The sequence below is a fragment of the Filicampus tigris genome, chromosome 2, assembly GCF_054856515.1.
Source record: "Filicampus tigris isolate MCC_2025a chromosome 2, RoL_Ftig_1.0, whole genome shotgun sequence".
In the NCBI taxonomy this organism is placed as follows: domain Eukaryota; kingdom Metazoa; phylum Chordata; class Actinopteri; order Syngnathiformes; family Syngnathidae; genus Filicampus; species Filicampus tigris.
Window position 1 is genome coordinate 34,817,296 of NC_141218.1, and position 17,916 is coordinate 34,835,211.

The following is a 17,916-nucleotide window of genomic DNA, read 5'->3' on the forward strand; positions in this document are numbered from 1 at the left end:
GGAGGAGAGTACAAAAGAGCTGGATGTAATTAAGCTGGTTATGGCTGAGTGAAGCTCTCAAATTGAGGGGAGCTTTTATCGCAGACTGTCTTTCAAGCTGCAGGTGCTATGCAAGGTACTTTAAACTAGTGCAGCGATTCCACTTATCTCTGCTTTCAAGAATAAATGGAAATTCATGTCATGAAAACTCAAAGGGGGATGCAGGCATCATAATGCTCTTGAGAGAATTTTATGCAAAACGTAATCCGCCATTTACAGTATGTCATCTGTAATTTGCCTTTATCCTAATCTTTTTCAAGTTTTTGGGCAAAAGGTTCATTGAAGACTCTAAATTCTCCTCATGTGAATTGTGAGTGCAAATGATTATTTGTCTGTTTGTCTTTATGAGCGCTGCAATTGCCTTTTGACCAATCCAAGCTGTAGCCCGCCTCTTGCCCGAAGTCTTCTCGGGTAGATTCCAGCAACCTTTGACCCTAATGAGCAGTAGCGGTATAGAAAATGAATCGAATATCTGCGGTATGATCGCTGATGGCTAATATATTACAGATAGTTTCATTAGTTTTGTGGGCAACATTAATAATGTAAAACTATAGTTGAGGCAGCTCGCAATTTCCTGCAATTTAATGAAAAGTGTTGGTACATTAGATTGATGAAGGGCAACACATTGAGTGTGGTAGTTTTCTTTCGTTAAAATGCAGTACACTACATTTGCACAGCCAAACTACAAATGTGTATGTGGCTGGTTCTGCCTGTGTGACTTGGTTAATGTTTACTTGATTTGCAGATTGATATGAGCAATGACGATGAGCCACTCTGCCCTACACACACACCTTTGCTGGATGCTGCTGGTTGTCATGCCAACATAAATGCTGAAGGAGAGCAAGAAGCTGAGGCTCATTCATCCCGGTTTCCATCCTTAAGGGGGAAAGAAAAAGAAAAAGACAAATGAAAAAAGAAGACTGACCAAAAGGCTCCTTGGGCTAAATAGATAAGATAAAACCCAGGCTCTTTCATGGAATTAAGGATGTGCACTTTTTAGCATGCATACTCTATTAATAAGATAGATAGAGAGAGAGAGAGAGAGAGAGAGAGAGAGAGAGAGAGAGAGAGAGAGAGAGAGAGAGAGAGAGAGAGACATCATGTTTTAGTTTGACTACTATAGTTGAAATGTCCTGTACACTGGTCAATAGATTTTTTTTTTCATCAATTTCAATTTTTTTCCTTTTTTACAAGCTATGAACGTATTCACATTATTTATGCTATCATTTCAAGAGGAACCAGTATTAATAACAAGAAAAAACAATGCCAAGAGTTTTCATTTCTCATCTTAAAAAAAATGTTTGCATTTACTGAATGTACATAAGGTAGTGTGGGTGTATTGAGTGTATATATCAATTTAGTAGAGGCTGTGCACACCAGCAGGTTTATTCGTCTTGTATGATTAAAGTGTTTAGTTGCAAATTGGTGAAATTCGAGTGCTCCAGTGCATTGTTTTGATATCAAGCAATTAAAATATTAAAGGGACACTTGGATGAGCTTAACATTGGCACTTATATAAAAGGTTTGCATGTAAAAATTATATCAGTAACAAATTGCCCCACCCCTTTTTGGGGCTGGGCTTGTTATTTTTTCTGTCTCAGCGGTCTATGTCACGGGAGGGAGGCAAGCGTGGTAACATTGCTCGCTTTGTCAGTTCTGTTGTCAAAAACGACAACCGATCGCCACCAAAATGCAAATGCACATTACTACTCTTGTCCACTTCAACCTGTGAAAGTATGAAAGTGTTCTGCACAATAGTTTGGATTTATTGACATGAAACGTGATGTCATCATGATCACCACAAAATCAAAAATTTTGCAATGAAATGAAATGAAATGAAAATACAATGATTTCCAATGGATAGTTTGGAATCGGTTAGTCCCATGACTCTGGCCGAACAGGGATAGAACGTTAGGGGGCGCGGCCATTCTCCTCATTAACAAGGGGCGTTATTCATGGAGTCACTTATTTCCTAATTTCTCCCAAATCTATTAATAAAATAGAAAATGACAACTCTTTTCATTTTCCTGATCAAAAAATATATAAAAATGAACTTGTTAGTGAAAACATGCCATAGCAGTATGTTGTAAGGATGGGTTTACATTTTTTTTTCCTTTTCATAGCTCAATATCTATTCATAAAAGTCTAACCCACATATAACACACGGTTGAAAAACCAGTGTACGCTGTTTACCACATTCCATCACAAGGTTGCGCATATCTCTAATATCTCTCCTGTCAAGGAGACACGTCTGGTCAGCATTGTGATCAGAAGAATCAATCTCCCATAAAAATCATATAAAACTGTGATTAAGTCGCTCATATTAGTATCTAATGAGTTGCTTGCTTGTTAGGACAGGTGTATGTCAATGCGTACATTGACACGATGAGCAGTTTTCCATTGAATGAGACCTCATGTTGAGCTCCGGTAAGCAAGACCTCTGCTTGCGACAAGGCTGGGCCTCAATGCTAATGTTCTACAATAAGATGTTTTAGCTTAACTATGTCTTGGAAAAGAAAAATGGTTAAACCCATCAAAGTCCTAGACGTGCTGAACACTATTTTGTGATGTTCTATCATATTTTACTGTGATAAAATGAGTCGAAGAGGATGCTAATTGGTGATTAGCAAGATGCTAATGATAATCGGAAGTAGCTAACCGCTACGCCAGCACATACAACGATGTAATACTAACTGCAGGTACATTGTTGGATGGTAAACGTGAAGGTAGTTAAGCTTAAATGCTATCATTAATGTTAGTACATTCATTTTGATTAGATAAACTCTACAAATGTAATTAGTTGATTGAAACAGAGTCATTTAAATGATTAGAGTGTCGCTAGAGAACTTTCAGTTTTCATTGATTATGAAGGCACCATATGGACAAAAGCAGTAGAATCTTGCCTAAAGTAGACCACATTTCCCAGCGGCGCAGCGCATAGTGACTCAATCCCAAGCCTCACACTTGAACCCTACGGTCTTCGTTGAAGTGCACACGTAGTCGAAGTCCTCGAAGGGTTCGAAGGCGCAGGTACAAGTTTGTACAAGTGTACAAGAATTGCAGGATTCCGACACATAGTGTGACATCATTGATGTATGCAACTACGTCAGCGAGCATGAGGGCACAGGTTGTTATTTAGGTGATGTAATTTCTCAGCCACATCATCCTCGAAGGTAACCTTCTGAATTCAGCATGAATGTGAGAGACAAGACACAGACATTTTACAATGCCGGCAGTATTCGAACCTACACAGGTAGACCCCAATGGATTTCAAGTCTATCGCCTTAACCACTCGGCCCGGACATCCTGAAGACAGACTTTTCTTGCTAATGTTATCATTCATAAAACAGAACTAAAGGGGGAAAGTGAATGTAGGTAAGTTCCTTAAAACAAACGAACCCAGACTGGGAGACGCAAACAGCTCTCAAGTCCATCACGTTAACTTCTCAGCCACATCATTCTAGCAGGTAACCTTCTGAATTCAGCAAGAATGCGAGAGACAAGACAGAGACCAAAGATGAAAAAACTTTCCGTTGTCGGCAGGATTCCAACCTACGTACGGGGACCCGAATGGATTTTTAGTCCATCGCCTTAACCACTCGGCCAAGACAACCTGAAGATAGACTTTTCTTGCTAATATTATCATTCATAGAACAGAACTAAAGAGGGAAAGCAAATGCAGGTAAATTCCAGAAAATGAACTAACCGGGATTGGGAGACACAAACAGTCCTCAAGTCCATCACGTTAACTTCTTAGCCACATCATCCTAGATGGTAACCTTCTAAATTCAGTATGAATGCCGGAGACAAGACACAGACCAAAGATGAAGAAACCTTCCGTTGTCGGCAGGTTTCCAACCAACACAGGGAGACCTCAATGGATTTCAAGTCCATCGCCTTAACCACTCGGCCACGACAACCTGAAGCTTGCATTTCTTGCTAATGTTAGCATTCATAGAGCAGCACGAAAGCGAATGAATGCTGGTAAGTACCGGGAAAATAACTAACCGATACTGGGAGACAGAAACTGCTCTCAAGTCCATCACGTTTATTTCTCAGCCATATCATCCTTGATGGTAGGATGATGAATTCAGCATGAATGCGAGATATAAGAAACAGATCAGAGATTAGAAACTTTACGTTGTCGGGAGGATTCAAACCTACGCAGAGAGACCCCAATGGATTTCAAGTCCATTGCCTTAACCAATCGGCCACGACAACCTGAAGCTAGCGTTTCTTGCTAATGTTAACATTCATAGAGCAGCACTAAAGGGAATGTGATTGCAGGTGAGTTCCGGAAAATGAACAAACCGAAACTGGGAGACGCAAACAGCTCTCAAGTCCTTCATGTTAATTTATCAACCATATCATCACCGACGGTAAGTTGATGAATTCAGCATGATTGCGAGATATAAGACACAGGTTAGAAATTAAAAACTTTCCATTGCCGGCAGGATTCGAACCTACGCAGGGAGACCCCAATGGATTTCTAGTCCTTCGCCTTAACCACTCGGCCACGACAAGCTGAAGTTAGCATTTCTTGCTAATGTTAGCATTCAGAGAGCAGCACTAAAGGGAATGAACGGTGGTAAGTACCGGGAAAGTAACTAACCGATACTGGGAGACGGAAACAGCTCTCAAGTCCATCACATTAATTTCTCAGCCATATCATCCTTGATGGTAGAATGATGAATTCAGCATGAATGCGAGATATAAGAAACAGATCAGAGTTTAGAAACTCCACGTTGTCGGCAGGATTCAAACCTACGCAGGGAGACCCCAATGGAATTCTAGTCCATCACCTTAACCACTCGGCCACGACAACCTGAAGCTAGCATTTCTTGCTAATGTTAACATTCATAGAGCAGCACTAAAGGGAATGTGATTGCAGGTGAGTTCTGGAAAATGAACGAACCGAAACTGGGAGACGCAAACAGCTCTCAAGTCCTTCATGTTAATTCATCAACCATATCATAACCGACGGTAAATTGATGAATTCAGCATGAATGCGAGATATAAGACACAGGTTAGAGATTAAAAACTTTCCGTTGTCTGCAGGATTCGAATCTACGCAGGGAGACCCCAATGGATTTCTAGTCCATCGCCTTAACCACTCGGCCACGACAACCTGAAGTTAGCATTTCTTGCTAATGTTAGCATTAATAGAGCAGCACTAAAGGGAATGACTGCTGGTAAGTACCGGGAAAATAACCAACCGATTCTGGGAGACGGAAACAGCTCTCAAGTCCATCACGTTAATTTCTCAGCCATATCATCCTTGATGGTAGAATGATGAATTCAGCATGAATGCGAGATATAAGACACAGATTGGAGTTTAGAAACTTTGCGTTGTCGTAAGGATTCCAACCTATGAAGGGAGACCCCAATGGATTTCAAATCCATCGCCTTAACCACTCGGCCACGACAACCTGAAGCTAGCATTTCTTGCTAATGTTAACATTCATAGAGCAGCACTAAAGGGAATGTGATTGCAGGTGAGTTCCGGAAAATGAACGAACCGAAACTGGGAGGCGCAAACAGCTCTCAAGTCCTTTATGTTAATTTATCAACCATATCATCACCGACGGTAAATTGACGAATTTAGCATGATTGCGAGATATAAGACACAGGTTAGAGATTAAAAACTTTCCGTTGTCGGCAGGATTCGAACCTACGCAGGGAGACCCCAATGGATTTCAAGTACATCGCCTTAACCACTCGGCCACGACAACCTGAAGTTATCGTTTCTTGCTAATGTTAGCATTCATAGAGCAGCACTAAAGCGAATGCGAATGCTGGTAAGTACCGGGAAAATAATTAACTGATACTGGGAGACGGAAACAGCTCTCAAGACCATCACGTTAATTTCTCAGCCATATCATCCTTGATGGTAGAATGATGAATTCAGCATGAATGCTAGATATAAGACACAGATTGGAGTTTAGAAACTTTGCTTTGGCGGGAGGATCTGAACCTACGCAGGGAGACCCCAATGGATTTCAAGTCCATCGCCTTAACCACTCGGCCACGACAACCTGAAGCTAGCATTCCTTGCTAATGTTAGCATTCTTAAGCAACACTAAAGGGAGTGCAGGTAAGTTCCGGAAAATGAACGAACCGAAACTGGGAGACGCAAACAGCTCTCAATCCTTCACGTTAATTTATCAACCATATCATCAACGACGGTAAATTGATGAATTCAGCATGAATGCGAGATATAAGACACAGGTTAGAGATTAAAAACTTTCCGTTGTCGGCAGGATTCGAACCTACGCAGGGTGACCCCAATGGATTTCTAGTCAATCGCCTTAACTACTCGAACACGTCAACCTGAAGCTAGCATTTCTTGCTAATATTAGCATTCTTAAAGCAGCACTAAAGGGAATCAGAATGCAAGTAAATCACGGAAAGTGAACTAACCGAGACTGGGAGACACAAAGAGCTCTCGAGTCCATCACGTTAATTTCTCAGCCGTATTATCCTCGACGGTAAATTGATGAATTCAGCATGAATCCGAGATATGAGACACAGACTAGAGATTAGAAACTTTCCGTTGTCGGCAGGATTCCAACCTACGCAGGGAGACTCCAATGGATTTCTAGTCCATCGCCTTAACCACTCGGCCATGACAACCTGAAGTTAGGCTTTTCGTGCTAATAATAGTATTTATAGAACAGAACTACAGGGGAAATGGGGAAGTTCATTAAAACAAACTAACCGAGACTGGGAGACCCAAACAACTCTCAAGTCCATCACGTTAACTTCTTAGCCACATCATTCTAAAAGGTAACCTTCTGAATTCAGTATGAATGCGAGAGACAAGACACAGACAAAAGATGAAGAAGCTTTATGTTAAGCTTTAAGTTAATTTCTCAGTCATATCATCCTCAACGGTAAATTGATGAATTCAGCATGAATGCGAGATATAAGACACAGACAAAAGATGAAGAAGCTTTATGTTGTCGGCCAGATTTAAAATTACGCAGAGAGACCCCAATTGATTTCAAGTCCATTGCCTTACCCACTCAGCCACGACAACCTGAAGCTAGCATTTCTTGCTAATATTAGCATTCTTAAAGCAGCACTAAAGGGAATCTGAATGCAGGTAAGTTCCGGAAAGTGAACTAACCGAGACTGGGAGACACATACAGCTCTCAAGACCATCACGTTAATTTCTCAGCCGTATCATCCTCGACGGTAAATTGATGAATTCAGCATGAATCCAAGATATAAGACACAGACTAGAGATTAGAATTTTTCCGTTGTCGGCAGGATTCCAACCTACGCAGGGAGACCCCAATGGATTTCAAGTCCATCGCCTTAACCACTCGGCCACGACAACCTGAAGCTAGCATTTCTTGCTAATGTTAACATTCATAGAGCAGCACTAAAGGGAATGATTGCAGGTGAGTTCCGGAAAGTGAACTAACCGAGACTGGGAGACACAAACAGCTCTCAAGACCATCACGTTAATTTCTCAGCCGTATCATCCTCGACGGTAAATTGATGAATTCAGCATGAATCCAAGATATAAGACACAGACTAGAGATTAGAATTTTTCCGTTGTCGGCAGGATTCCAACCTACGCAGGGAGAGCCCAATGGATTTCTAGTCCATCGCCTTAACCACTCGGCCATGACAACCTGAAGTTAGGCTTTTTGTGCTAATAATAGTATTTATAGAACAGAACTACAGGGGAAATAGGGAAGTTCTTTAAAACAAACTAACCGAGACTGGGAGACCCAAACAGCTCTCAAGTCCATCACGTTAACTTCTTTGCCACATCATCCTAAAAGGTAACCTTCTGAATTCAGAATGAATGCGAGAGACAAGACACAGACAAAAGATGAATAAGCTTTACGTTGTCGGCAGGATTCGAACCTACGCAGGGAGACCCTAATGGATTTCTAGTCCATCGCCTTAACCACTCGGCCACGACAACCTGAAGTCAGCATTTCTTGCTAATGTTAGCATTCATAGAGCAGCACTAAAGGGAATGAATGCTGGTAAGTACCGGGAAAATAACTAACCGATACTGGGAGACGGAAACAGCTCTCAAGTCCATCACATTAATTTCTCAGCCATATCATCCTCGATGGTAGAATGATGAATTCAGCATGAATGTGAGATATAAGAAACAGATCAGAATTTAGAAACTTTACGTTGTCGGCAGGATTCGAACCTACGCAGGGAGACCCCAATGGATTTCAAGTCCATCGCCTTAACCACTCGGCCACGACAACCTGAAGCTAGCATTTCTTGCTAATGTTAACATTCATAGAGCAGCACTAAAGGGAATGCAGGTGAGTTCTGGAAAATGAATGAACCGAAACTGGGAGACGCAAACAGCTCTCAAGTCCTTCATGTTAATTCATCAACCATATCATATGCATTTTAGATATCAAGTCATGGATGGCAGATCATTTCCTACAGCTCAATCAGGACAAGACTAAGGTTTTAGTTATCGGTCCCGAAGGTCAGAGAGAGAAGCTTTTACCAAAACTACACATTTTTAATCCCTCACACTGTGTGAAGAACCTTGGCGTCATTTTTGACTCTGAGCTCAGTTTTATTCCTCATATTAAAAATGTAACCAAGATTGGTTTTTATCACCTTAAGAATATCGCCAGAGTCCGCCCGTTTCTCTCTCAGGCTAACACGGAAGTGCTGATGCATGCCTTTATTTCCTGTCGTTTAGATTACTGTGATGCCCTGCTCTCTGGCCTCCCGAAAAAGAGCATTTCACCACTGCAACTACTGCAGAATTCAGCCGCTCGGGTGCTGACGAGAACCAGAGGGCGGGAGCACATTACGCCAGTTTTGAAATTGCTGCATTGGCTCCCTGTGTGTTTCAGGATCGATTTTAAAGTACTTTTATTAGTTTATAAATGTGTTAATGGTCTTGGGCCATCTTATTTATCTGATTTGCTTTTATCATACCAGCCCTCGCGGATCCTGAGGTCCTCTGGCGCCGGCCTTTTATTTATTCCAAGGGTGAGGACCAAAATGCATGGCGAGGCTACATTCAGCCATTTTGGTCCTCACCTTTGGAATAGCCTGCCAGAGGATGTCAGGTCTGCAGAGACTGTTGATATTTTTAAGAGGAAGCTCAAGACACACCTTTTTAGTTTGGCTTTAAACAACTTTTAAATAATTTATCTTTTCTTTTGATTGAAGATAATTCTATGTTTTGCTTTGAATGTTTTAAAGCACTTTGAGTTGCATTTTTATGTATGAAAAGTGCTATATAAATAAAATGTGATTGATTGATTGATTGATATCATAAACGACGGTAAATTGATTAATTCAGCATGAATGCGAGATATAAGACACAGGTTAGAGATTAAAAACTTTCCGTTGTCAGCAGGATTTGAACCTACGCAGGGAGACCCCAATGGATTTCTAGTCCATCGCCTTAACCACTCGGCCACGACAACCTGAAGTCAGCAGTTCTTGCTAATGTTAGCATTCTTAAGCAACACTAAAGGGAATCAGGTAAGTTCCGGAAAATGAACGAACCGAAACTGGGAGACGCAAACAGCTGTCAAGTCCTTCACGTTAATTTATCAACCATATCATCACCGACGGTAAATTGATGAATTCAGCATGAATGCGAGATATAAGACACAGGTTAGAGATGAAAAACTTTCCGTTGTCAGCAGGATTCCAACCTACGCAGGGAGACCCCAATGGATTTCTAGTCCATCGCCTTAACCACTCGGCCACGACAACCTGAAGTTAGCATTTCTTGCTAATGTTAGCATTCATAGAGCAGCACTAAAGGGAAAGAATGCTGGTAAGTACCGGGAAAATCACTAACCGATACTGGGAGATGGAAACAGCTCTCAAGTCCATCAAGTTAATTTCTCAGCCATATCATCCTTGATGGTAGAATGATGAATTCAGCATGAATGTGAGATATAAGACACAGATTGGAGTTTAGAAACTTTGCGTTGTCGGAAGGATTCGAACCTACGCAGGGAGACCCCAATGGATTTCAAGTCCAACGCCTTAACCACTCAGCCACGACAACCCAAAGCTAGCATTTCTTGCTAATGTTAACATTCATAGAGCAGCACTAAAGGGAATGTGATTGCAGGTGAGTTCCGGAAAATGAACGAACCGAAACTGGGAGACGCAAACAGCTCTCAAGTCCTTTATGTTAATTTATCAACCATATCATCACCGACGGTAAATTGATGAATTCAGCATGATTGGGAGATATAAGACACAGGTTAGAGATTAAAAAATTTCCGTTGTCGGCAGGATTCGAACCTACGCAGGGAGACCCCAATGGATTTCTAGTCCATCGCCTTAACCACTCGGCCACGACAACCTGAAGTTAGCGTTTCTTGCTAATGTTAGCATTCATAGAGCAGCACTAAAGTGAATGAATGCTGGTAAGTACCGGGAAAATAACTAACCGATTCTGGGAGACGGAAACAGCTCTCAAGTCCTTTATGTTAATTTATCAACCATATCATCACCGACGGTAAATTGATGAATTCAGCATGATTGCGAGATATAAGAAACAGGTTAGAGATTAAAAACTTTCCGATGTCGGCAGGATTCGAAGCTATGCAGGGAAACCCCAATGGATTTCAAGTCCATCGCCTTAACCACTCGGCCACGACAACCTGAAGTTAGCATTTCTTGCTAATGTTAGCATTCATAGAGCAGCACTAAAGGGAATGTGAATGCTGGTAAGTACCGGGAAAATAATTAACCGATACTGGGAGACGGAAACAGCTCTCAAGACCATCACGTTAATTTCTCATTCATATCATCCTTGATGGTAGAATGATGAATTCAGCATGAATGCTTGATATAAGACACAGATTGGAGTTTAGAAACTTTGCGTTGTCGGAAGGATTCGAACCTACGCAGGGAGACCCCAATGGATTTCAAGTCCATCGCCTTAACCACTCGGCCACGACAACCTGAAGCTAGCATTCCTTGCTAATGTTAGCATTCTTAAGCAACACTAAAGGGAATGCAGGTAAGTTCCGGAAAATGAACGAACCGAAACTGGGAGATGCAAACAGCTCTCAATCCTTCACGTTAATTTATCAACCATATCATCACCGACGGTAAATTGATGAATTCAGCATAAATGCGAGATATAAGACACAGGTTAGAGATTAAAAACCTTCCGTTGTCGGCAGGATTCGAACCTACGCAGGTAGACCCCAATGGATTTCTAGTCAATCGCCTTAACCACTCGAACACGTCAACCTGAAGCTAGCATTTCTTGCTAATGTTAGCATTCTTAAAGCAGCACTAAAGGGAATCAGAATGCAAGTAAATTCCGGAAAGTGAACTAACCGAGACTGGGAGACACAAAGAGCTCTCGAGTCCATCACGTTAATTTCTCAGCCGTATTATCCTCGACGGTAAATTGATGAATTCAGCATGAATCCGAGATATGAGACACAGACTAGTGATTAGAAACTTTCCGTTGTCGGCAGGATTCCAACCTACGCAGGGAGACCCCAAAGGATTTCTAGTCCATCGCCTTAACCACTCGGCCATGACAACCTGAAGTTAGGCTTTTCGTGCTAATAATAGTATTTATAGAACAGAACTACAGGGGAAATAGGGAAGTTCTTTAAAACAAACTAACCGAGACTGGGAGACCCAAACAGCTCTCAAGTCCATCACGTTAACTTCTTAGCCACATCATCCTAAAAGGTACACGTAGATGTACACGTACACTATGGTAGAATGATGAATTCAACATGAATGCGAGATATAAGAAACAGATCATAGTTTAGAAACTTTACGTTGTCGGCAGGATTCGAACCTACGCAGGGAGACCCCAATGGATTTCTAGTCCATCGCCTTAACCACTCGGCCACGACAACCTGAAGTGAGCAGTTCTTGCTAATGTTAGCATTCTTAAGCAACACTAAAGGGAATCAGGTAAGTTCCGGAAAATGAACGAACCGAAACTGGGAGACGCAAACAGCTGTCAAGTCCTTCACGTTAATTTATCAACCATATCATCACCGACGGTAAATTGATGAATTCAGCATGAATGCGAGATATAAGACACAGGTTAGAGAATAAAAACTTTCCGTTGTCGGCAGGATTCCAACCTACGCAGGGAGACCCCAATGGATTTCTAGTCCATCGCCTTAACCACGACAACCTGAAGTTAGCATTTCTTGCTAATGTTAGCATTCATAGAGCAGCACTAAAGTGAATGAATGCTGCTAAGTACCGGGAAAATCACTAACCGATACTGGGAGATGGAAACAGCTCTCAAGTCCATCACGTTAATTTCTCAGCCATATCATCCTTGATGGTACAATGATGAATTCAGCATGAATGCGAGATATAAGACATAGATTGGAGTTAAGAAACTTTGCGTTGTCAGAAGGATTCGAACCTACACAGGGAGACCCCAATGGATTTCAAGTCCATCGCCTTAACCACTCGGCCACGACAACCTGAAGCTAGCATTCCTTGCTAATGTTAGCATTCTTAAGCAACACTAAAGGGAGTGCAGGTAAGTTCCGGAAAATGAACGAACCGAAACTGGGAGACGCAAACAGCTCTCAATCCTTCACGTTAATTTATCAACCATATCATCAACGACGGTAAATTGATGAATTCAGCATGAATGCGAGATATAAGACACAGGTTAGAGATTAAAAACTTTCCGTTGTCGGCAGGATTCGAACCTACGCAGGGTGACCCCAATGGATTTCTAGTCAATCGCCTTAACTACTCGAACACGTCAACCTGAAGCTAGCATTTCTTGCTAATATTAGCATTCTTAAAGCAGCACTAAAGGGAATCAGAATGCAAGTAAATCACGGAAAGTGAACTAACCGAGACTGGGAGACACAAAGAGCTCTCGAGTCCATCACGTTAATTTCTCAGCCGTATTATCCTCGACGGTAAATTGATGAATTCAGCATGAATCCGAGATATGAGACACAGACTAGAGATTAGAAACTTTCCGTTGTCGGCAGGATTCCAACCTACGCAGGGAGACTCCAAAGGATTTCTAGTCCATCGCCTTAACCACTCGGCCATGACAACCTGAAGTTAGGCTTTTCGTGCTAATAATAGTATTTATAGAACAGAACTACAGGGGAAATGGGGAAGTTCATTAAAACAAACTAACCGAGACTGGGAGACCCAAACAACTCTCAAGTCCATCACGTTAACTTCTTAGCCACATCATCCTAAAAGGTAACCTTCTGAATTCAGTATGAATGCGAGAGACAAGACACAGACAAAAGATGAAGAAGCTTTATGTTAAGCTTTAAGTTAATTTCTCAGTCATATCATCCTCAACGGTAAATTGATGAATTCAGCATGAATGCGAGATATAAGACACAGACAAAAGATGAAGAAGCTTTATGTTGTCGGCCAGATTTAAAATTACGCAGAGAGACCCCAATTGATTTCAAGTACATTGCCTTACCCACTCAGCCACGACAACCTGAAGCTAGCATTTCTTGCTAATATTAGCATTCTTAAAGCAGCACTAAAGGGAATCTGAATGCAGGTAAGTTCCGGAAAGTGAACTAACCGAGACTGGGAGACACAAACAGCTCTCAAGACCATCACGTTAATTTCTCAGCCGTATCATCCTCGACGGTAAATTGATGAATTCAGCATGAATCCAAGATATAAGACACAGACTAGAGATTAGAATTTTTCCGTTGTCGGCAGGATTCCAACCTACGCAGGGAGACCCCAATGGATTTCAAGTCCATCGCCTTAACCACTCGGCCACGACAACCTGAAGCTAGCATTTCTTGCTAATGTTAACATTCATAGAGCAGCACTAAAGGGAATGATTGCAGGTGAGTTCCGGAAAGTGAACTAACCGAGACTGGGAGACACAAACAGCTCTCAAGACCATCACGTTAATTTCTCAGCCGTATCATCCTCGACGGTAAATTGATGAATTCAGCATGAATCCAAGATATAAGACACAGACTAGAGATTAGAATTTTTCCGTTGTCGGCAGGATTCCAACCTACGCAGGGAGAGCCCAATGGATTTCTAGTCCATCGCCTTAACCACTCGGCCATGACAACCTGAAGTTAGGCTTTTTGTGCTAATAATAGTATTTATAGAACAGAACTACAGGGGAAATAGGGAAGTTCTTTAAAACAAACTAACCGAGACTGGGAGACCCAAACAGCTCTCAAGTCCATCACGTTAACTTCTTTGCCACATCATCCTAAAAGGTAACCTTCTGAATTCAGAATGAATGCGAGAGACAAGACACAGACAAAAGATGAATAAGCTTTACGTTGTCGGCAGGATTCGAACCTACGCAGGGAGACCCTAATGGATTTCTAGTCCATCGCCTTAACCACTCGGCCACGACAACCTGAAGTCAGCATTTCTTGCTAATGTTAGCATTCATAGAGCAGCACTAAAGGGAATGAATGCTGGTAAGTACCGGGAAAATAACTAACCTATACTGGGAGACGGAAACAGCTCTCAAGTCCATCACATTAATTTCTCAGCCATATCATCCTCGATGGTAGAATGATGAATTCAGCATGAATGTGAGATATAAGAAACAGATCAGAATTTAGAAACTTTACGTTGTCGGCAGGATTCGAACCTACGCAGGGAGACCCCAATGGATTTCAAGTCCATCGCCTTAACCACTCGGCCACGACAACCTGAAGCTAGCATTTCTTGCTAATGTTAACATTCATAGAGCAGCACTAAAGGGAATGATTGCAGGTGAGTTCTGGAAAATGAATGAACCGAAACTGGGAGACGCAAACAGCTCTCAAGTCCTTCATGTTAATTCATCAACCATATCATATGCATTTTAGATATCAAGTCATGGATGGCAGATCATTTCCTACAGCTCAATCAGGACAAGACTAAGGTTTTAGTTATCGGTCCCGAAGGTCAGAGAGAGAAGCTTTTACCAAAACTACACATTTTTAATCCCTCACACTGTGTGAAGAACCTTGGCGTCATTTTTGACTCTGAGCTCAGTTTTATTCCTCATATTAAAAATGTAACCAAGATTGGTTTTTATCACCTTAAGAATATCGCCAGAGTCCGCCCGTTTCTCTCTCAGGCTAACACGGAAGTGCTGATGCATGCCTTTATTTCCTGTCGTTTAGATTACTGTGATGCCCTGCTCTCTGGCCTCCCGAAAAAGAGCATTTCACCACTGCAACTACTGCAGAATTCAGCCGCTCGGGTGCTGACGAGAACCAGAGGGCGGGAGCACATTACGCCAGTTTTGAAATTGCTGCATTGGCTCCCTGTGTGTTTCAGGATCGATTTTAAAGTACTTTTATTAGTTTATAAATGTGTTAATGGTCTTGGGCCATCTTATTTATCTGATTTGCTTTTATCATACCAGCCCTCGCGGATCCTGAGGTCCTCTGGCGCCGGCCTTTTATTTATTCCAAGGGTGAGGACCAAAATGCATGGCGAGGCTACATTCAGCCATTTTGGTCCTCACCTTTGGAATAGCCTGCCAGAGGATGTCAGGTCTGCAGAGACTGTTGATATTTTTAAGAGGAAGCTCAAGACACACCTTTTTAGTTTGGCTTTAAACAACTTTTAAATAATTTATCTTTTCTTTTGATTGAAGATAATTCTATGTTTTGCTTTGAATGTTTTAAAGCACTTTGAGTTGCATTTTTATGTATGAAAAGTGCTATATAAATAAAATGTGATTGATTGATTGATTGATATCATAAACGACGGTAAATTGATTAATTCAGCATGAATGCGAGATATAAGACACAGGTTAGAGATTAAAAACTTTCCGTTGTCAGCAGGATTTGAACCTACGCAGGGAGACCCCAATGGATTTCTAGTCCATCGCCTTAACCACTCGGCCACGACAACCTGAAGTTAGCATTTCTTGCTAATGTTAGCATTCATAGAACAGCACTAAAGGGAATGACTGCTGGTAAGTACCGGGAAAGTAACTAACCGATACTGGGAGACGGAAACAGCTCTCGAGTCCATCACGATAATTTCTCTGCCATATCATCCTCTATGGTAGAATGATGAATTCAGCATGAATGCGAGATATAAGAAACAGATCAAAGTCTAGAAACTTTACGTTGTCGGCAGGATTCGAACCTACGCAGGGAGACCCCAATGGATTTCTAGTCCATCGCCTTAACCACTCGGCCACGACAACCTGAAGTCAGCAGTTCTTTCTAATGTTAGCATTCTTAAGCAACACTAAAGGGAATCCGGTAAGTTCCGGAAAATGAACGAACCGAAACTGGGAGACGCAAACAGCTGTCAAGTCCTTCACGTTAATTTATCAACCATATCATCACCGACGGTAAATTGATGAATTCAGCATGAATGCGAGATATAAGACACAGGTTAGAGATGAAAAACTTTCCGTTGTCAGCAGGATTCCAACCTACGCAGGGAGACCCCAATGGATTTCTAGTCCATCGCCATAACCACTCGGCCACGACAACCTGAAGTTAGCATTTCTTGCTAATGTTAGCATTCATAGAGCAGCACTAAAGGGAATGAATGCTGGTAAGTACCGGGAAAATCACTAACCGATACTCGGAGATGGAAACAGCTCTCAAGTCCATCAAGTTAATTTCTCAGCCATATCATCCTTGATGGTAGAATGATGAATTCAGCATGAATGTGAGATATAAGACACAGATTGGAGTTTAGAAACTTTGCGTTGTCGGAAGGATTCGAACCTACGCAGGGAGACCCCAATGGATTTCAAATCCAACGCCTTAACCACTCAGCCACGACAACCTGAAGCTAGCATTTCTTGCTAATGTTAACATTCATAGAGCAGCACTAAAGGGAATGTGATTGCAGGTGAGTTCCGGAAAATGAACGAACCGAAACTGGGAGACGCAAACAGCTCTCAAGTCCTTTATGTTAATTTATCAACCATATCATCACCGACGGTAAATTGATGAATTCAGCATGATTGGGAGATATAAGACACAGGTTAGAGATTAAAAAATTTCCGTTGTCGGCAGGATTCGAACCTACGCAGGGAGACCCCAATGGATTTCTAGTCCATCGCCTTAACCACTCGGCCACGACAACCTGAAGTTAGCATTTCTTGCTAATGTTAGCATTCATAGAGCAGCACTAAAGTGAATGAATGCTGGTAAGTACCGGGAAAATAACTAACCGATTCTGGGAGACGGAAACAGCTCTCAAGTACATCACATTAATTTCTCAGCCGTATCATCCTTGATGGTAGAATGATGAATTCAGCATGAATGCTAGATATAAGACACAGATTGGAGTTTAGAAACTTTGCGTTGTCGTAAGGATTCCAACCTATGAAGGGAGACCCCAATGGATTTCAAATCCATCGCCTTAACCACTCGGCCACGACAACCTGAAGCTAGCATTTCTTGCTAATGTTAACATTCATAGAGCAGCACTAAAGGGAATGTGATTGCAGGTGAGTTCCGGAAAATGAACGAACCGAAACTGGGAGGCGCAAACAGCTCTCAAGTCCTTTATGTTAATTTATCAACCATATCATCACCGACGGTAAATTGACGAATTTAGCATGATTGCGAGATATAAGACACAGGTTAGAGATTAAAAACTTTCCGTTGTCGGCAGGATTCGAACCTACGCAGGGAGACCCCAATGGATTTCAAGTACATCGCCTTAACCACTCAGCCACGACAACCTGAAGTTAGCGTTTCTTGCTAATGTTAGCATTCATAGAGCAGCACTAAAGCGAATGCGAATGCTGGTAAGTACCGGGAAAATAATTAACTTATACTGGGAGACGGAAACAGCTCTCAAGACCATCACGTTAATTTCTCAGCCATATCATCCTTGATGGTAGAATGATGAATTCAGCATGAATGCTAGATATAAGACACAGATTGGAGTTTAGAA

At 41.8% G+C, this 17,916-nt stretch overlaps 33 non-coding genes across 33 annotated transcripts; all 33 read right to left on the minus strand.

Annotated features, from left to right (window-relative positions):
* Positions 1-3,570: 3,570 nt before the first annotated feature.
* On the minus strand, positions 3,571-3,652 carry trnaf-aaa (transfer RNA phenylalanine (anticodon AAA)). The gene has a single exon. It is a non-coding gene; the product is annotated as a tRNA-Phe (tRNA).
* Positions 3,653-3,877: 225 nt separating this feature from the next.
* Positions 3,878-3,959, minus strand: trnas-uga (transfer RNA serine (anticodon UGA)). The gene has a single exon. It is a non-coding gene; the product is annotated as a tRNA-Ser (tRNA).
* Positions 3,960-4,178: 219 nt separating this feature from the next.
* trnas-uga (transfer RNA serine (anticodon UGA)) lies at positions 4,179-4,260 on the minus strand. The gene has a single exon. It is a non-coding gene; the product is annotated as a tRNA-Ser (tRNA).
* A 219-nt stretch (positions 4,261-4,479) lies between these two features.
* Positions 4,480-4,563, minus strand: trnas-aga (transfer RNA serine (anticodon AGA)). Its single transcript has one exon. It is a non-coding gene; the product is annotated as a tRNA-Ser (tRNA).
* A 219-nt stretch (positions 4,564-4,782) lies between these two features.
* Positions 4,783-4,864, minus strand: trnas-aga (transfer RNA serine (anticodon AGA)). The gene has a single exon. It is a non-coding gene; the product is annotated as a tRNA-Ser (tRNA).
* A 221-nt stretch (positions 4,865-5,085) lies between these two features.
* On the minus strand, positions 5,086-5,167 carry trnas-aga (transfer RNA serine (anticodon AGA)). Its single transcript has one exon. It is a non-coding gene; the product is annotated as a tRNA-Ser (tRNA).
* A 219-nt stretch (positions 5,168-5,386) lies between these two features.
* On the minus strand, positions 5,387-5,468 carry trnas-uga (transfer RNA serine (anticodon UGA)). The gene has a single exon. It is a non-coding gene; the product is annotated as a tRNA-Ser (tRNA).
* Positions 5,469-5,689: 221 nt separating this feature from the next.
* trnas-uga (transfer RNA serine (anticodon UGA)) lies at positions 5,690-5,771 on the minus strand. Its single transcript has one exon. It is a non-coding gene; the product is annotated as a tRNA-Ser (tRNA).
* Positions 5,772-6,590: 819 nt separating this feature from the next.
* On the minus strand, positions 6,591-6,672 carry trnas-aga (transfer RNA serine (anticodon AGA)). The gene has a single exon. It is a non-coding gene; the product is annotated as a tRNA-Ser (tRNA).
* A 627-nt stretch (positions 6,673-7,299) lies between these two features.
* trnas-uga (transfer RNA serine (anticodon UGA)) lies at positions 7,300-7,381 on the minus strand. Its single transcript has one exon. It is a non-coding gene; the product is annotated as a tRNA-Ser (tRNA).
* Positions 7,382-7,600: 219 nt separating this feature from the next.
* trnas-aga (transfer RNA serine (anticodon AGA)) lies at positions 7,601-7,682 on the minus strand. Its single transcript has one exon. It is a non-coding gene; the product is annotated as a tRNA-Ser (tRNA).
* A 217-nt stretch (positions 7,683-7,899) lies between these two features.
* trnas-aga (transfer RNA serine (anticodon AGA)) lies at positions 7,900-7,981 on the minus strand. The gene has a single exon. It is a non-coding gene; the product is annotated as a tRNA-Ser (tRNA).
* Positions 7,982-8,200: 219 nt separating this feature from the next.
* On the minus strand, positions 8,201-8,282 carry trnas-uga (transfer RNA serine (anticodon UGA)). The gene has a single exon. It is a non-coding gene; the product is annotated as a tRNA-Ser (tRNA).
* Positions 8,283-9,394: 1,112 nt separating this feature from the next.
* Positions 9,395-9,476, minus strand: trnas-aga (transfer RNA serine (anticodon AGA)). The gene has a single exon. It is a non-coding gene; the product is annotated as a tRNA-Ser (tRNA).
* Positions 9,477-9,689: 213 nt separating this feature from the next.
* trnas-aga (transfer RNA serine (anticodon AGA)) lies at positions 9,690-9,771 on the minus strand. Its single transcript has one exon. It is a non-coding gene; the product is annotated as a tRNA-Ser (tRNA).
* A 219-nt stretch (positions 9,772-9,990) lies between these two features.
* trnas-uga (transfer RNA serine (anticodon UGA)) lies at positions 9,991-10,072 on the minus strand. Its single transcript has one exon. It is a non-coding gene; the product is annotated as a tRNA-Ser (tRNA).
* A 221-nt stretch (positions 10,073-10,293) lies between these two features.
* On the minus strand, positions 10,294-10,375 carry trnas-aga (transfer RNA serine (anticodon AGA)). Its single transcript has one exon. It is a non-coding gene; the product is annotated as a tRNA-Ser (tRNA).
* Positions 10,376-10,594: 219 nt separating this feature from the next.
* trnas-uga (transfer RNA serine (anticodon UGA)) lies at positions 10,595-10,677 on the minus strand. The gene has a single exon. It is a non-coding gene; the product is annotated as a tRNA-Ser (tRNA).
* A 220-nt stretch (positions 10,678-10,897) lies between these two features.
* On the minus strand, positions 10,898-10,979 carry trnas-uga (transfer RNA serine (anticodon UGA)). The gene has a single exon. It is a non-coding gene; the product is annotated as a tRNA-Ser (tRNA).
* A 516-nt stretch (positions 10,980-11,495) lies between these two features.
* trnas-aga (transfer RNA serine (anticodon AGA)) lies at positions 11,496-11,577 on the minus strand. Its single transcript has one exon. It is a non-coding gene; the product is annotated as a tRNA-Ser (tRNA).
* Positions 11,578-11,821: 244 nt separating this feature from the next.
* Positions 11,822-11,903, minus strand: trnas-aga (transfer RNA serine (anticodon AGA)). Its single transcript has one exon. It is a non-coding gene; the product is annotated as a tRNA-Ser (tRNA).
* Positions 11,904-12,409: 506 nt separating this feature from the next.
* On the minus strand, positions 12,410-12,491 carry trnas-uga (transfer RNA serine (anticodon UGA)). The gene has a single exon. It is a non-coding gene; the product is annotated as a tRNA-Ser (tRNA).
* Positions 12,492-13,716: 1,225 nt separating this feature from the next.
* Positions 13,717-13,798, minus strand: trnas-uga (transfer RNA serine (anticodon UGA)). The gene has a single exon. It is a non-coding gene; the product is annotated as a tRNA-Ser (tRNA).
* Positions 13,799-14,017: 219 nt separating this feature from the next.
* On the minus strand, positions 14,018-14,099 carry trnas-aga (transfer RNA serine (anticodon AGA)). Its single transcript has one exon. It is a non-coding gene; the product is annotated as a tRNA-Ser (tRNA).
* Positions 14,100-14,316: 217 nt separating this feature from the next.
* On the minus strand, positions 14,317-14,398 carry trnas-aga (transfer RNA serine (anticodon AGA)). Its single transcript has one exon. It is a non-coding gene; the product is annotated as a tRNA-Ser (tRNA).
* A 219-nt stretch (positions 14,399-14,617) lies between these two features.
* On the minus strand, positions 14,618-14,699 carry trnas-uga (transfer RNA serine (anticodon UGA)). The gene has a single exon. It is a non-coding gene; the product is annotated as a tRNA-Ser (tRNA).
* Positions 14,700-15,815: 1,116 nt separating this feature from the next.
* trnas-aga (transfer RNA serine (anticodon AGA)) lies at positions 15,816-15,897 on the minus strand. The gene has a single exon. It is a non-coding gene; the product is annotated as a tRNA-Ser (tRNA).
* A 219-nt stretch (positions 15,898-16,116) lies between these two features.
* On the minus strand, positions 16,117-16,198 carry trnas-aga (transfer RNA serine (anticodon AGA)). Its single transcript has one exon. It is a non-coding gene; the product is annotated as a tRNA-Ser (tRNA).
* Positions 16,199-16,411: 213 nt separating this feature from the next.
* Positions 16,412-16,493, minus strand: trnas-aga (transfer RNA serine (anticodon AGA)). The gene has a single exon. It is a non-coding gene; the product is annotated as a tRNA-Ser (tRNA).
* Positions 16,494-16,712: 219 nt separating this feature from the next.
* On the minus strand, positions 16,713-16,794 carry trnas-uga (transfer RNA serine (anticodon UGA)). The gene has a single exon. It is a non-coding gene; the product is annotated as a tRNA-Ser (tRNA).
* Positions 16,795-17,015: 221 nt separating this feature from the next.
* trnas-aga (transfer RNA serine (anticodon AGA)) lies at positions 17,016-17,097 on the minus strand. The gene has a single exon. It is a non-coding gene; the product is annotated as a tRNA-Ser (tRNA).
* A 219-nt stretch (positions 17,098-17,316) lies between these two features.
* trnas-uga (transfer RNA serine (anticodon UGA)) lies at positions 17,317-17,398 on the minus strand. The gene has a single exon. It is a non-coding gene; the product is annotated as a tRNA-Ser (tRNA).
* Positions 17,399-17,619: 221 nt separating this feature from the next.
* On the minus strand, positions 17,620-17,701 carry trnas-uga (transfer RNA serine (anticodon UGA)). The gene has a single exon. It is a non-coding gene; the product is annotated as a tRNA-Ser (tRNA).
* Positions 17,702-17,916: the final 215 nt, after the last annotated feature.